Source organism: Tamandua tetradactyla, chromosome 4 (assembly GCF_023851605.1).
Source record: "Tamandua tetradactyla isolate mTamTet1 chromosome 4, mTamTet1.pri, whole genome shotgun sequence".
Classification (NCBI taxonomy): Eukaryota; Metazoa; Chordata; class Mammalia; order Pilosa; family Myrmecophagidae; genus Tamandua; species Tamandua tetradactyla.
In genome coordinates, this window is record NC_135330.1 from 38,596,377 (window position 1) to 38,611,290 (window position 14,914).

At 39.5% G+C, this 14,914-nt stretch overlaps 1 protein-coding gene across 1 annotated transcript in view; it reads left to right on the forward strand.

Annotated features, from left to right (window-relative positions):
* The window catches only part of RGL1 (ral guanine nucleotide dissociation stimulator like 1), a 286,004-nt gene that overhangs the window by 28,505 nt on the left and 242,585 nt on the right, over positions 1-14,914 (forward strand). The window lies entirely within an intron of this gene.

Genomic DNA, 14,914 nt, shown 5'->3' on the forward strand with positions numbered 1-14,914 from the left:
TTTCCTCTATTTTAAGATAAGCTTGGCCCCTGTATCAGTTGTGGCTCTTTCTCGGTGGCTGGTAGAAGAGTCAGTTGTCCTTCTCCATTATTTTCCCTCACCTATCAACTCAACAGGTTGATAATCACAGTTTATTGATTCACTCACTTCTTTTAAAAAGTAGTTTTATTGTATTTATCACCATGATCATTTTTAAGACATTTGTGTTACTCCAGAAAAAGAAATAAAAAGAAAAAACTCATACATCCTATACCCTTACTCCGCCCTTTCATTTACTGCTAGTGTTTCAAGCTATCCATTTTTTTTTTACCCCTTAACTCGCCCGTTATTTATTTATTTTTCTTTACGTTTTAGTCATCTGTACATACCCTGGGAAAAAAAGGAGCATCAAATGCAAGGTTTTTACAAACACATGGTCACGTTGTAAAAGCTATATAGTTATGCAGTCATCTTCAAGAATCAAGGCCACTGAAACACAGTTCAACTGTTTCAAGTACTTCCCTCTAGCCACTCCGATGCACCATAAACTAAAAAGGGTATCTATAAAATGCATAAGAACAACCTTTAGGATAACTTCTTCATTCTGTTTGAAATCTCTCAGCCAGTGGAACTTTATTTTGTCTTCTTTCTCTTTTCACCCTTTTGTTCAAGCAGCCTTTCTCAATCCCATGATGCTGGGTTTCAGCTCATCCTGGGAGTCTGGTCCCACATTGCCAGGGAGATTTACACTCCTGGGAGTCATGTCCCACGTAGGGGGAGGGCAGTGAGTTCACCTGCCAACTTGGCTTAGAGAGAGGCTATGTCTGAGCAACAAAAGAGGTTCTCTGGGGGTGACTCTTAGGCGTAATTATTAGTAGGATTAGCTTCTCCTTTGTAACAATAAGTTTTATAGGGTCGAACCCTAAGATCAAGGGCTTAGCCTGTTGACTTGGTTGTCCTCAATGCTTGTGAGCATATCAGTAATTCCCCAGATGGGAAAATTTAATATTTCCTCCTTTCTCCCCAGTCCCACAGGGGACTTTGCAAATACTTTTTTATTCTCTACCCAAATTACTCTGGGATATATCGGGGCATCACACTAACCTGTACAAACCAACAAGATCTCACACCCTATTCAAGATTCCATGTAATTATGGTTTTCAAATAAAGTGATCATACAACTTAAATTAGATAATGTGGTACCTGAAATAAAAGTTTTGCACCAAATAAACATCTCTCCCTTTGTTCTAACACAGATATTGAAGTTTTAAAATATGGGTAATGTTCTAGTTAGCTAGCTGCCAGAATGCAACACACCAGAGATGGATTGGCTTTTAATAAAAGGGGATGTATTTAGTTTTAATAAAAGGGGATGTATTTAGTTTAAAATGTATAGTTCTTCAGAGGAAAGTCAGCTAACTTTCAACTGAGGTCTTTCTTATGTGGGAAGGCACAGGGCGATCTCTGCTGGCCTTTGTTCCAGGCCTCTGGGTTCCAACAACTTTCCCTGGGGTGATTCGTTTCTGCATCTCCAAAGGCCTAGGCTGAGCTGCAAGTGCTGAGATGAGGTATGCTGAGCTGCTTGGGCTCTGCTACCTTGAACTCTCTAATTTAAGCTTCCAGCCAATTAAATCAAATGTCATCCATTGCAGCAGGCACGCCTCCTAGCCGACTGCAGATGTAATCAGCAACAGATGATGTTCACATGCCATTGGCTCATGTCCACAGCAACAGAACTAGGCACATTCACCTGGCCAAGTTGACACCTGAACCTAACTACCACAAATGATATCATCCTTTACCCTGTATTCTGATCTACCCCATTCCTATCTACATCAACTTCATTCATATCTCTAGTTGAAGTCTGATCCTTTTTTCAGCTTTTTAAACAGTTTCTGTATGGGATAGTGTTGACTCTCATAGCTTAAGAGCTCTAACTTTGTTTCAGGTGTCGCATAAATACCCAAGGTTTCTGGGAATGACTAGGTTAAATGCAAACAGCTCAGTATCTCAGAATTTAGAAATAGTAGTTACAACTCTGAATAGATGTGACTGCTGTAAGAGTTTTACAGTATCCCCGACCTGATAACCCTTGTCTTAACTTCAGTTCTCTGAGTTTGTATATTATAGTTGTCCATATTAGTGAGGCATGATAATGATATTTGTCTTTTTGTTCTGACTTTTCATTCAACATATTGTCCTTAAGTTTCATTTACCTAGTTGCATGCCTTGCAACTTCATTCCTTCATGCAGCTGCTCAGTAGTCCATTATATGTATACACTACAGTTCCCTATTTCATTCCTCAGTACTCATACCCTTAGGCTACCTCCATCCTTTGAAGAATAACTGTCAGTGTGCGAATGTCCATTTGAGTCCCATTCTCCATTTTTCTAGGTATATACCTAGTAATGGGGTTTCAGGATCATATGGCAACCCCACCCCTAGCCTCCTGTGGAACCACCACTCTTCCCTTGGAAGGGGCTGTGCCTCTCATCTTCTCCACATTTTCTTTAGCACTTGTTTCTCTCTGTTAATTTTTAACGAATTTTATTCATACATCATACAATCCAACCTAAGTAAATAACCATGCCTTTGCCACTGTAATCTATACGACCACATTTCCTTTTCTTCCACAAAGAATCCGTACTTCTACCCCATATCCTGAGTTTGTTGACATTTAGTTTTGGCATAATACCTTTGTTACATTCAGTAGAAGGATATTACAATGTTACTGTTGACTACAGACCCTAGCTGGCATTGATTGTATTTTTTCCTGTATCCATTCCATTTTCAATACCTTGCAATGTTGACATTCATTTGTTCTCCCCTATGTGAAAATGTTTTTTATATTTGTACATTTAATCCCTATCATTGCCCACTTTGGACATTCCTAAATTATATTGTCTCAAAAGAAGCTGAGAGACATCTGTGTCAAAAAGTCCTTTTTATATGTAAAGTTCTTTTTCTGAGACCTGGCACTATCCATTTCTGAATTTTTACAGTCAAACCTGTTCCACATTCTGTATTCCTTCTCCACCAAATGTCCAATCTCCACCCTCTTTCTATCTCCTAATAACTGTGTTCTTAACTTTAACTCTTAATATTCACTCATTAATGTTAGTTCATATTAGTGAGACAATACAGTATTTGTCCTTTTGTTTCTGGCTAATTTCACTCAATATATTGTCCTCAAGGTTCATCCATATTGTCACATGCTTCATGACTTTATTCTATCTTAGAGCTGCATAATATTTTATCATATGCATATACCACAGCTTGTTTAGTCACTTGTCTATTGATGGACATTTGGGCTGCTTCCATCTCTTGAGAATCATAAATAATGCTACTGTAAACATTGGTATGTAAGTATCCATTTGAGTCCTTGCCTTCAGTTCTTCCAAAAATGTACTTAGTAAAGGGATTGCTGGATCATATGGCAATTCTATACTTAGCTTCCCAAGGAACCGCCAAACTGCCTTCCAGAGTGGTTGCACCATTTTACATTCCCACCAACAGTGGATAAGTATGCCTCCTTTTCCACATTCTCTCCAGCACTTGTTGTTTTCTGTTTTTTTAATAATGACCATTCTCATGGGTGTCAGATGATATCTCATTGTGGTTTTGATTTGTATTTCCCTAATAGCAGTGAAGTTGAGCATCTTTTCATGTGCCTTTTAGCCATTTGTATTTCTTCTTCTGAAAAGTGTCTGTTCATATCTTTTTCCATTTTAAGATTGGGTTGAAAAAATAAAAAATAAATTGGGTTGTTTGTCTTTTTGTTGTTGAGTTGTAGAATCTCTTTACATATTCTGGATATTAAACCCTTATCTAATATGTGGTTTCCAAATATTGTCTCCCATGACGTAGCTGCCTTTTTACTTTCTTGACAAAATTGTTTAATGCACAAAAGTGTTTAATTTTGAGGAGATCCCATTTATGTATTTCTTTTTTCATTACTTGTGCTTTAGGTGTAAGGTCTAGGAAACCACCTCCTATCACAAGTTTTATAAGATATTTCCCCACATTTTCTTCTAAAAGTTTTAGGTCTTTGATCCATTTTGAGTTAATTTTTGTGTAGGGTGTGAGATATGGATCCTCTTTCATTGTTTTGGATATTGATATTCAGTTCTCCAAATACCATTTATTGAAGAGGCTGCTCTGTCCCTGATCAAATATCAAGTATCCATAGAGGAAGAGGGTCTATTTCTGAACACTGAGTTCGATTCTATTGGTCAGTATGTCTGTCTTTAAGCCAGTACCATGCTGTTTTGACCACTGTAGCTTTGTACTGTGCTTTAACATTAGTTAGTGTGAGACCTCCCATTTCCATTTTCTTTCTCAAGATATTTGTAGCTATTTGAGGCCCTCTGCCCATCCAAATATATTTGGTTATTGGTTTTTCTATTTCTGCAAAGTAAGTTTTTGGGATTTTAATTGGTATTGCATAGAATCTATAAATCAATTGGGGTAGAATTGACATCTTAACTGTATTTAGTCTTCCTATTCATGAACACATATCCCTTTCCATCTGTTTGGGTCTTCCATGATTTCTTTTAGAAATTTCTTATAGTTTTCTGTATTCTTAAATTTATTCCTAAATATTTGATTATTTTGGTTGCTATTGTAAATGGATTTTTTTCTTTGATTTCCTCCTCAGATTGCTCACCACTAGTGTCTGGAAACACTACTGATTTGAGGGTGTTAATCTTGTACGCTGCTGTTTTAGTTTGCAAGCTGCTGGAATGCTATATACCTAAAATGGAGTGGCTTTTAAAAGGGGGGAATTTATTAAGTTGCAAGTTTGCAGTTCTAAGGCTGTGAAAATGTCCCAATTAAGGCAAGGCTATAACAGTGTCCAATCTAAGATATCTTGGTTCAAGAAGGTTAATGGTATTTAGGGTTTCTCTCTCAACTGGAAAGGCACGTGGCAAACATGGTGATGTCTGCTAGCATTCTCTCCAGGCTTCTTGTTTTATGAAGTGCCACCAGGAGCATTTTCCTTCATCTCCAGAGGTCTCTGGCTGCATGGGCTCTAAAGCTTTTTCCAAAATGGTTCCCTCTTAAAGGGCTCCAGGAAGCAAATTCCACATTGAATGGGTGGAGACACATCTCCATGGAAACCATCTAACCAAAAGTTACCACCTATAATTGGGTACGTCACATCTCCATGGAAATAATAAAAAAACTCCCACCCAGCAATGTCAAATGAAGATTAAAGAATTTGGTTTTTCTGGGGTACACAACAGATTCAAACCGGCACACCTGCCTTTCACTGTACTCACTTATTAGCTCAAGTAGCTTTGCTGTAGATTTTTTTGGATTTTTGACATATTGTATCATATCATCTGCAAACAGTGAGAGTTTCACTTCTTCCTTTCCAATTTTGATGCCTTTCATTTCTTTTTCTAGTCTAACTGCTCTGTCTAGAATTACCAGCAAAATTTTGAATAAAAATGGTGACAGTAGGCATCCTTGTCTTGTTCCTTACTTAGGGAGAAAGCTTTCAGTCTTTCCCCCATTGAGGATGGTGTTAGCTGTGGGCTTTCATTTATTTCCTTTTCTTGTAGTATCTTTGTCTGGCTTTGGTGTTAGGGTGATGTTGGCTTCATAGAATGAGTTAGGTAGCTTTCCCTCCTCTTTATTGCTAGGTAGAATTCATATGTGAAGCCATCTGGTCCTGGACTGTTCTTTTTGGGAGCTTCTTGATGACTAAGTCAATGTCTTTATTTGTGATTGGTTTGTTGATGTTGTCTGTTTTTTCTCAAGTCAGTGTTGGTAGTTCATGCCTTTCTAGGAAGCTATCCATCTCATCTACATTGTCTAGTTTATTAGCATATATTTGCTCATAGTATCCTCTTGTTACCTCCTTTATTTCTGCAGGGCCAGTGGTTGTATCTCCTCTTTCATTTCTGATTATATTTATTTACATCCTCTCTTTTTCTCTCTTCCAACCTAGCTAAGGGTTCATTGATTTCATTGATTTTCTCAAAGAACCAGTTTCTGGTTTTGTTGATTTTCTCAATTGTTTTCATTGTTCTCAATTTCATTGATTTCTGCTCTAATCTTCATTATTTCTTTCCTTTTGTTTGCTTTGGTGTTAGTTTGCCATTCGTTCTCTAGTTCTTCCAGTTAATTCCTTGATTTTTTATCTTTCCTCTATTTTAATACAGACATTTAAGGCAATAAATTTCCCTTTCAGCACTGCCTTTGCTGTATCCCATAAAAATTTTTTTTCATGTTCATGAAAAATTTACCCCATTTAAAAGTGAATAAATTTTACATATATCTTTAGGTACATACATATGACTATATCTGTGGGAAATCTTTAGAGGTAGGAATTGCTGGTTTAAAGATTACTTCTATTTCTAATTCTACATAATCAAGTTGCTCTATAAAGATCATACCAATTATTATTCCTCGAAAAACAAAGTAGTATTCCCACACTTTTTTTACAGTTGTCAGACTTTGACTTTACCAAATTGATAGGTAAAATATAGAATGTCATCCTACTTCCCATTTACTTCTTTTTTTTAAATTTTTTATTAATTAAAAAAATTACAAGAAACAAACATCCCCAACACATACACTCAGCAATTCACAATATCATCACATAGTTGCATATTCATCATCATGATCATTTCCCAGAACATTAGCATCAATTCAGAAAAAGAAATAAAAAGACAACAGCAAAATATAACAAACAGAAAAAAAAAATTTACAGGCCATACCCCTTACTGATCCCTTTCATTAATCACTAGCATTTCAAACTAAGTCTATTTTAACATTTGTTCCCCCTATTATTTATTTTTATTCCATATGTTCCTCTCATTTGTTGACAAGGTAGATAAAAGGAGTGTCAGACACAAGGTTTTCACAATCACACAGTCACATTGTGAAAGCTATATCATTATACAATCATCATCAAGAGACATGGCTACTGGAACACAGCTCTACATTTTCAGGCAGTTCCCTCCAGCCTCTCCATTACATCTTGACTAACAAGGTGATATCTACTTAATGCGTAAGAACAACCTCCAGGATAACCTCTCGACTCTGCTTGGAATCTCTCAGCCATTGACACTTTGTCTCATTTCACTCTTCCCCCTTTTGTTCGAGAAGGTTTTCTCAATCCCTTGATGCTGAATCTCAGCTTATTCTGGGATTTCTGTCCCACGCTGCCAGGAAGAGCCACACCCCTGGTAGTCATGTCCCACGTAGACAGGGGGAGAGTGGTGAGTCTGCTTGCTGTGTTGGCTGGAGAGAGAGGCCACATCTGAGCAACAAAAGAGGTTCTCTTGGGGGTGACTCTTAGGCTTAATTTTAAGTAGGCTTGACCTATCCCCTGTGGGGTTAAGTTTCATATGAACAAATCCCAAGACTGGGGGCTGAGCCTATAGCTTTGGTTCTCCACACTGCTTGTGAGAACATCAAGAATTCAACTTGGGGAAGTTGAGTTTTCCCCCATTCTCACTGTTCCCCGAAGGGGACTTTGCAAATACTTTTCCACTCACTGATCAAATCACTCTGGGATTCATCAGGGCATCACCTGGAAAAATCAACAAAATCTCATGTCCTATACAAAGTTCCATGTACTTAAGGTGTTCAATCAACTATCTACATAAGTTATATTAGGAGATGCACTAGTCAAAGTATAGATTTGTACCAAATAAACATTTTTTGCTTTCGTCTCACACATTAGTTGAAAATTTAAAATATTAATTACCATCTATTTTCAGCACACTGCAGTAATGACATTCTTTTGTTCTTCCTCATGCAAAAATATTTAAAAATTTGTACATTTAGTCACTATCATTATACACTCCAGGCATTCCTAGATTACACCATCTCAATCTTTATCATCTATCTTTCTTTCTGATTTCATTTATGCCCCAGCCCTCCTCCCTCTATCGTTCTCATATGCAGTTTCATTCAGTGTTTTAACATAATTGCATTACAGTTAGGTAATATTGTGCTGTTCATATCTGAGTTTTTATATTCAGTCCTGTTGCACAATCTGTATCCCTTCAGCTCCAATTACCCAATATCTTACCCTATTTCTATCTCCTGATGGTCTCTGTTACCAAGGAGATATTCCAAGTTTATTCACTAATGCCAGTTCATATCAGTGAGACCATACAGTATTTGTCCTTTTGTTTCTGGCTAATCACACTCAGCATAATGTCCTTAAGGTCCATTCATGTTGTTACATACTTCATAACTTTATTCTGTCTTACAGCTGCATAATATTCCATCTTATGTAAATGTCACAGTTTGTTTAGCCAACTGTCTGTTGATGGACATTTCGGCTGTTTCCATCTCTTGGTAATTGTTAATAATGCTGCTATAAAGATTGCTGTGTAAATGTCCATTTGTGTCCTTGGCCTTGTGTCCTTTGAGTAGAGACAGCATATAGATGGGTCCTGTTTTTTAATCCATTCTGCCAGACTATGTCTTTTGATTGGAGAGTTTAATTCATTAACATTCAGTGTTATTACTGCATGGGTAGTACTTTCTTCTACTATTTTGCCTTCTGGATTTTATATGTCATATCTAATTTTCCTTCTTTTTACCTTTACTTATAGTCTTCCTTTCTATACTCTTCTCCACACCTCTCTCTTCTTTCTTCATATCTGTCTCTAGTGTTCCCTTTAGTATTTCTTGCAGATCTGGTCTCTTGGTCACAAATTCTCTCAGTGATTTTTTGTCTGAAAATGTCTTAATTTATCCCTCATCTTTGAAGGACAGTTTTGCTGGATATAGAATTCTTGGTTGGCAGTTTTTCTCTTTTAATAATTTAAATATATAATCCTACTGTCTTCTCGCCTCCATGGTTTCTCCTGAGAGATCTGCACATAGTCTTATTGGGCTTCCCTTGTATGTAATGGATTGCTTTTCTCTTGCTGCTTTCAAGATCCTCTCTTTCTCTTTGAACTCTGACATTCTGATTATTAAATGTCTTGGAGTATGTCTATTTGGATCTATTCTCTTTGGGATACGCTGCACTTCTTGGATCTGTAATTTTAAGTCTTTCATAAGAGTTGGGAAATTTTCAATGAAAATTTCCTCCATTAGTTTTTCTCCTCCTTTTCCTTTCTCTTCTCCTTCTGGGACACCCACAATACATATCTTCATGCGCTTCATATTGTCTTTCAATTCCCTGAGTCCCTGTTCATATTTTTCCATTTTTTTTACGACAGTTTCTGTTTCTTGTCGGATTTCAGATGTTCCATCCTCCAGTTCAGATATCCTATGTTCTGTCTCTCGAAATCTACCGTTGTAGGTTTCCATTTTTTTTTCATCTCTTCTACTGTGTCTTTCATTCCCATAAGTTCTGTGATTTGTTTTTTAAGACTTTCAGTTTCTTCTTTTTGTTCTTTCCTTGCCTTCTTTATATCCTCCCTCAATTCATTGGTTTGGTGTTTGATGAGGTTTTCCATGTCTGTTCATACATTCTGAATTAATTGTTTCAGCTCCTGTATGTCATTTGAATTGTTGGTTTGTTCCTTTGACTGGGCCATATCTTCAGTTTTCCTAGTGTGATTTGTTATTTTTTGCTGGCGTCTGTGCATTTAATTACCTTAATTAGTTTATTCTGGAGATTGCTTTCACTTCTTTTATCTAGGGTTTTCTTGCTGGATGAATTTGTTGTCTATCTGTTCTTTGACATTCCATTCAGCTTTATCTGGACCTTTAGCTTAAGTTTTGTTTAACAGAGGAGAATTTTTCAGTTCTTGTTTTCTTGTTTCTTGCCCTGCTTGTGTAGTGCCCTTCCCCCACACGTACTTAGGAGTGTGTACTTAGATATTATATACCCCAGCCAGATTTTCCCAGACCAAACTGGCCTCCTATCAGGAGGAAAGAGTCACCTGCATTGGTTTTCCCCGAGGGTGAGACCTAGCAGGTTGAAAGACTTTCCTGTGAAGTCTCTGGGCTCTGTTTTTCTTATCCTGCCCAGTATGTGGTGCTTGTCTGCCTGCAGGTCCCACCAGCATAAGATGATGTGGTACCTTTAACTTTGGCAGACTCTCAGTGCTGGGGGTGTGGTGGAGACAGAGGAGAGGTTGTAGGCTGGTTTTAATGGCTTCAAATTACCAAGCCCTGGTGTCGAATTCCTTGATGAAGGGATTCCACCTGGGTGGGGCTTCACCGCTCCCGTGGGGAAGGCACAAGCTCCAGCTAAGCCCCCCAAAGAGCTCACTTCTGCCTATGCCTGGGGCAGTTGCAGCCTGAAAATTCCTACTGCTGTATCCAGAGGCAGTCAAGCCTTTGTAGATACACAGCCACAAAAACCTCCTTTTCCTTCTTTTTTTTTCCCCCTTTTTCTGTCAGTCCTGTCCTCTTGGCACCGGGGCAAAAATGAGCAACCTCCTCTTTGATTAGGTTCACCTAAGCTGGGGGCATATGTTTAGTAGTCAGAATTTGTTAATTAGTTCCACAATTGGCGATTGATTGTGCCCAGTCCCTACTGCTGGTAAAGTCCTTTCCTTTCCCCTGTGGGAAGCGGCCTATGGGGGAGGGGTGCTGGCTGCTGCAGCTTTGGGAACTCACAGTTCTGGGGGGTGCTCGCAGCCAGTCCAGCTGGTCCAGACTGGGGTACGTTGTGTGTCTGGTCACTATCGTGGCTCCGGGAACTGTTCTGTACTGTTTCTGGTTATTCAGTAGTTGTTCTGGAGGACGAACTAAAATGTGCATGTTGTTAAGCCGCCATCTTGACCCGGAAGCTGTATCCCATAAATTTTGACATGTTGTGTTTTCATTTTTATTTACCTCCAAATATTTTCAGATTTGTCTTATAATTTTTTCCTTGACCCACTAGTTGTTTAAGAGTATATTGTTTAGCCGCCATGTATTTGTAAATTTTATGGCCTTCTGCCTGTTATTGATTTCCAACTTCATTCCATTATGATCTGAGAAAGTTTTTTTTTTTTTTTTTTTTTTTTTTAAAGAGAGAGGGAGGAAAGGAAGGAAAGACAGAGAAGGAAGGAAGGATGGAAGGAAGGAAGGGAGGAAGAAAGGGAAACATTTTTAAACATTTTCTTGTTTTATTATATTTTGTTTGTTTGTTTGTTTTTTACATGGGCTGGGGCCGGGAATCGAACCGGGGTCCTCCGGCACGGCAGGCAAGCACTCTTGCCCGCTGAGCCACCGCGGCCCGCCCTGATCTGAGAAAGTTTTGTGTAACTTCCATCTTTTTAAATATATTGAGACTTGCTTTGTGACCAAGCATATGGTCTATATTTGGGAATGATCCATTAGCATGTGAGAACAATATGTATCCTGCTGTTGAGGGGTGTAATGTTCTGTAAATGTCTGTTAAGTCTAGATCATTTATCATATTACTTAAAATCTGTTTCCTTATTGGGTCTCTGTCTAGATGTTTTATCTATTGATGAGAGCAGGCAATTGAAGTGTCCAAGCTATTATGGTAGCGGTGTCTGCTTCTCCCTTCAGGGTTGTCAGTGTTTGCCTCATGTATTCTGGAGCACTCTTGCTCACTGCATAAATAGTTGATTGTTATGTCTTCCTATTGAATTGTTCCTTTCATTAATACATAGCGTCCTTCTTTGTTTCTTTTCATTGTTTCACATTTGAAGTCTCTTTTGTTGGATATTGTCATGGTTAGGGACAGGTGTCAACTTGGCCAAGTTGTGGTACCTGTTCATCTGATTGGGCAAGCGTTGGCCTGTCTGTTGCAATGAGGACATTTCATAGGATTAGGTCATGATCACGTTAGCTACATCCACAGCTGATTCCATTTGTAATCAGCCAAAGGGGAGTGTCTTCTGCAATTAGTGATGCTAAATGCAATCATGGGAAGCCTTTTAAGGAGGACTCAGAGGAGACAGGTTGCATTCCTGCTTTGGCTGGTGAGCCTCTCCTGTGGAGTTCATCCAGGCCATCCATTGGAGTCATCGGCTTCGCAGCCTGCCCTGTGGATTTTGGACTCTGCGTTCCTACGGTCACGTGAGACACTTTTATAAATTTTATATTTGCAAGTGTTCCCTGTTGATTCTGTTTCTCTAGAGAACCCTAACTAATACATCTTGGTACCAGGAGTGGTTCTTAAGGAACAGAATCTTAAAAATGGGTTTTTATGAATAGTTTTCTACTCTGACTGGGCTCAGAGACACTAAGGACTCTGATTCCCATGATCAGAATGACACTCCCAATCCATGGACTGAGTTGGCAAAGGAGATAGTCAAAATATCATCATTCGATTCTCCTAATGCTTCGCTTGTACGAAGCCAGACTCTGGGGGATAATGTTTTTGACACCTTTACAGAGTTTTGCACAAATAAGAGTTATAGAGATGTTGGTTGGTTGTTGTTAGATACACTGTGTGCATTAAAGGGTGAAAGGGATGGGCTTAAGGCTTCAAACAAGAAGCTTAAGTGCCGTCTGAAAGATGTAGAGGTTTCTATGAGTATCCTCAAGGAAAATTTTATTTCCTGTAGCCGTAGACTTGAGATCTCTGAAAATCAGACTCAGAATCTTATTGTTAGAGTAGCAACTTTACAACGTAAACTGAAATCTCAGTCTTGCATGGTGTCTGCCGTTAAAGTGAGGGCATTGATTGGAAAGGAGTGGGACCCTGAAAAATGGGATGGTGACATATGGATTGATAATGATGTTGGGGGTGAGGTTGAAACCCTAGACCATGCTGAGCCTTCTTTAGATAACCCTGTAATAGTCTGCCCTGAGGACATAGCCGCCCCACCTTCAGCCTGCCTTGAGGAATTGGCCACCCAACCTCCTCCTGAAGGGATTAGCCCTAGAGTTATTAATCCTGTTTCACCAGATGAAACTGCAAATGAAAGCCCTGAAGCAAATGGCTTGGAAGATATTTCTAATTCTTTTCATGACCCACCCCCACCACCCCTCATTTCTTCTAGACCTATAACTAGACTAAAGTCCCAACAGGCCCCTAAAGGTGAGGTACAAAGTATCACACATGAGGAGGTACGTTATACTCCAAAAGAACTGTGTGAGTTTTCCAATTTATATAGACAGAAATCAGGGGAATATGTGTGGCAATGGATTTTAAGAGTGTGGGATAATGGTGGGAGGAATATAAGGCTGGATCAGGCTGAATTTATTGATATGGGCCCACTAAGCAGAGATTCTGCATTCAATGTTATAGCTAGAGCAGTTAGAAAAGGTGTTAACAGCTTGTTTGGGTGGTTGGTTGAAACATGGATCAAAAGGTGGCCAACATTACCTGAGGTTGAAATGCCAGAACTGCCCTGGTATAATGTAGATGAGGGGATCCAGAGGCTTAGAGAGATTGGGATGTTAGAGTGGATTTATCATGCAAAGCCTGCTCTTACACCCCAGGAATGTCCAGAAGATGCACCTTTTACCAGAACAGTGAGAAATAAGTTTGTGAGACTAGCACCATCATCCCTCAAGAGCTCTGTGGTTGCACTTCTCTGTAGGTCAGATATTACTGTAGGAACTGCTGTCACCGAGCTGGAATCCTTAAACACAATGGGGATGACAGGATCCCGAGTTGGCAGAAGCCAGGTGGCAGCACTTAATCACCAAAGACAGGGTAGACGCGGGTATTATAATAGACAACAAACTCAAAGGAGGCATCAAAATTATATGACACACAGAGATTTGTGGCATTGGCTAGTAAATCATGGGGTGCCTAGAAATACAATAGAAGGGCAGTCTACTAAATTCTTGTTGAAGTTGTATAAACAAAAGAGTTCTAGGTCAAGGGAACAGAAGTCTAACCTGAATTACAAAAACACAGAATCACGGCCCCTTAATCAATTTCCAGACTTGAAACAGTTTACAGACCCTGAGCCCCTTGAATGAAGGGGAGGCCAGGTCCCTATGGGGAAGAAACCTGTTACACTGCCACAAATTTATACTGTTGACCTTCCTCTAAGTCTTCCTCAAGGAGACCGACGGCCTTTTATCAGGGTAACTGTGCATTGGGGAAAAGGAAATGATCAGATATTTCGGGGATTATTAGACACTGGTTCAGAAGTGACATTAATTCCAGGGGACCCAAAACGTCACTCTGGACCACCAGTCAGAGTGGGGGCTTATGGAGGCCAGGTGATCAATGGAGTTTTAGCTCAGGTCCGTCTCACGGTGGGTCCAGTGGGCCCCCGGACCCATCTTGTAGTTATTTCCCCAGTTCCGGAATGTATAATTGGCATAGACATACTGAGCAACTGGCAAAATCCCCACGTTGGTTCTCTAACTAGTGCAGTGAGGGCTATTATGGTGGGAAAGGCCAAGTGGAAGCCACTAGAACTGCCCCTACCAAGCAAAATAGTAAATCAAAAGCAATACCGTATTCCTGGAGGGATTGCAGAGATTACTGCCACTCTTAAGGACTTGAAAGATGCAGGGGTGGTGATTCCCACCACATCCCCATTCAACTCTCCTATTTGGCCTGTGAAGAAAACAGATGGGTCTTGGAGAATGACAGTGGATTATCGTAAACTCAACCAGGTGGTAACTCCAATTGCAGCTGCTGTTCCAGATGTAGTATCATTGCTTGAGCAAATCAATACATCCCCTGGTACCTGGTATGCAGCTATTGATCTGGCAAATGCTTTTTTCTCAATAGCTATTAGTAAGGACCACCAGAAACAGTTTGCTTTCAGCTGGCAAGGTCAGCAATATACTTTCACTGTCCTACCTCAGGGGTATATCAACTCTCCAGCCCTATGTCATAATCTTGTTCGCAGAGAACTTGATCGTTTCTGCCTCCCACAAGACATCACACTGGTCCATTATATTGATGATATCATGTTGATTGGACCTAGTGAACAAGAAGTAGCAACTACTCTAGATTTACTGGTAAGGCATTTGCGTGTCAGAGGATGGGAGATAAATCCAACAAAAATACAGGGGCCTTCCACCTCAGTAAAATTTCTAGGTGTCCAGTGGTGTGGGGCTTGTCGAGATATC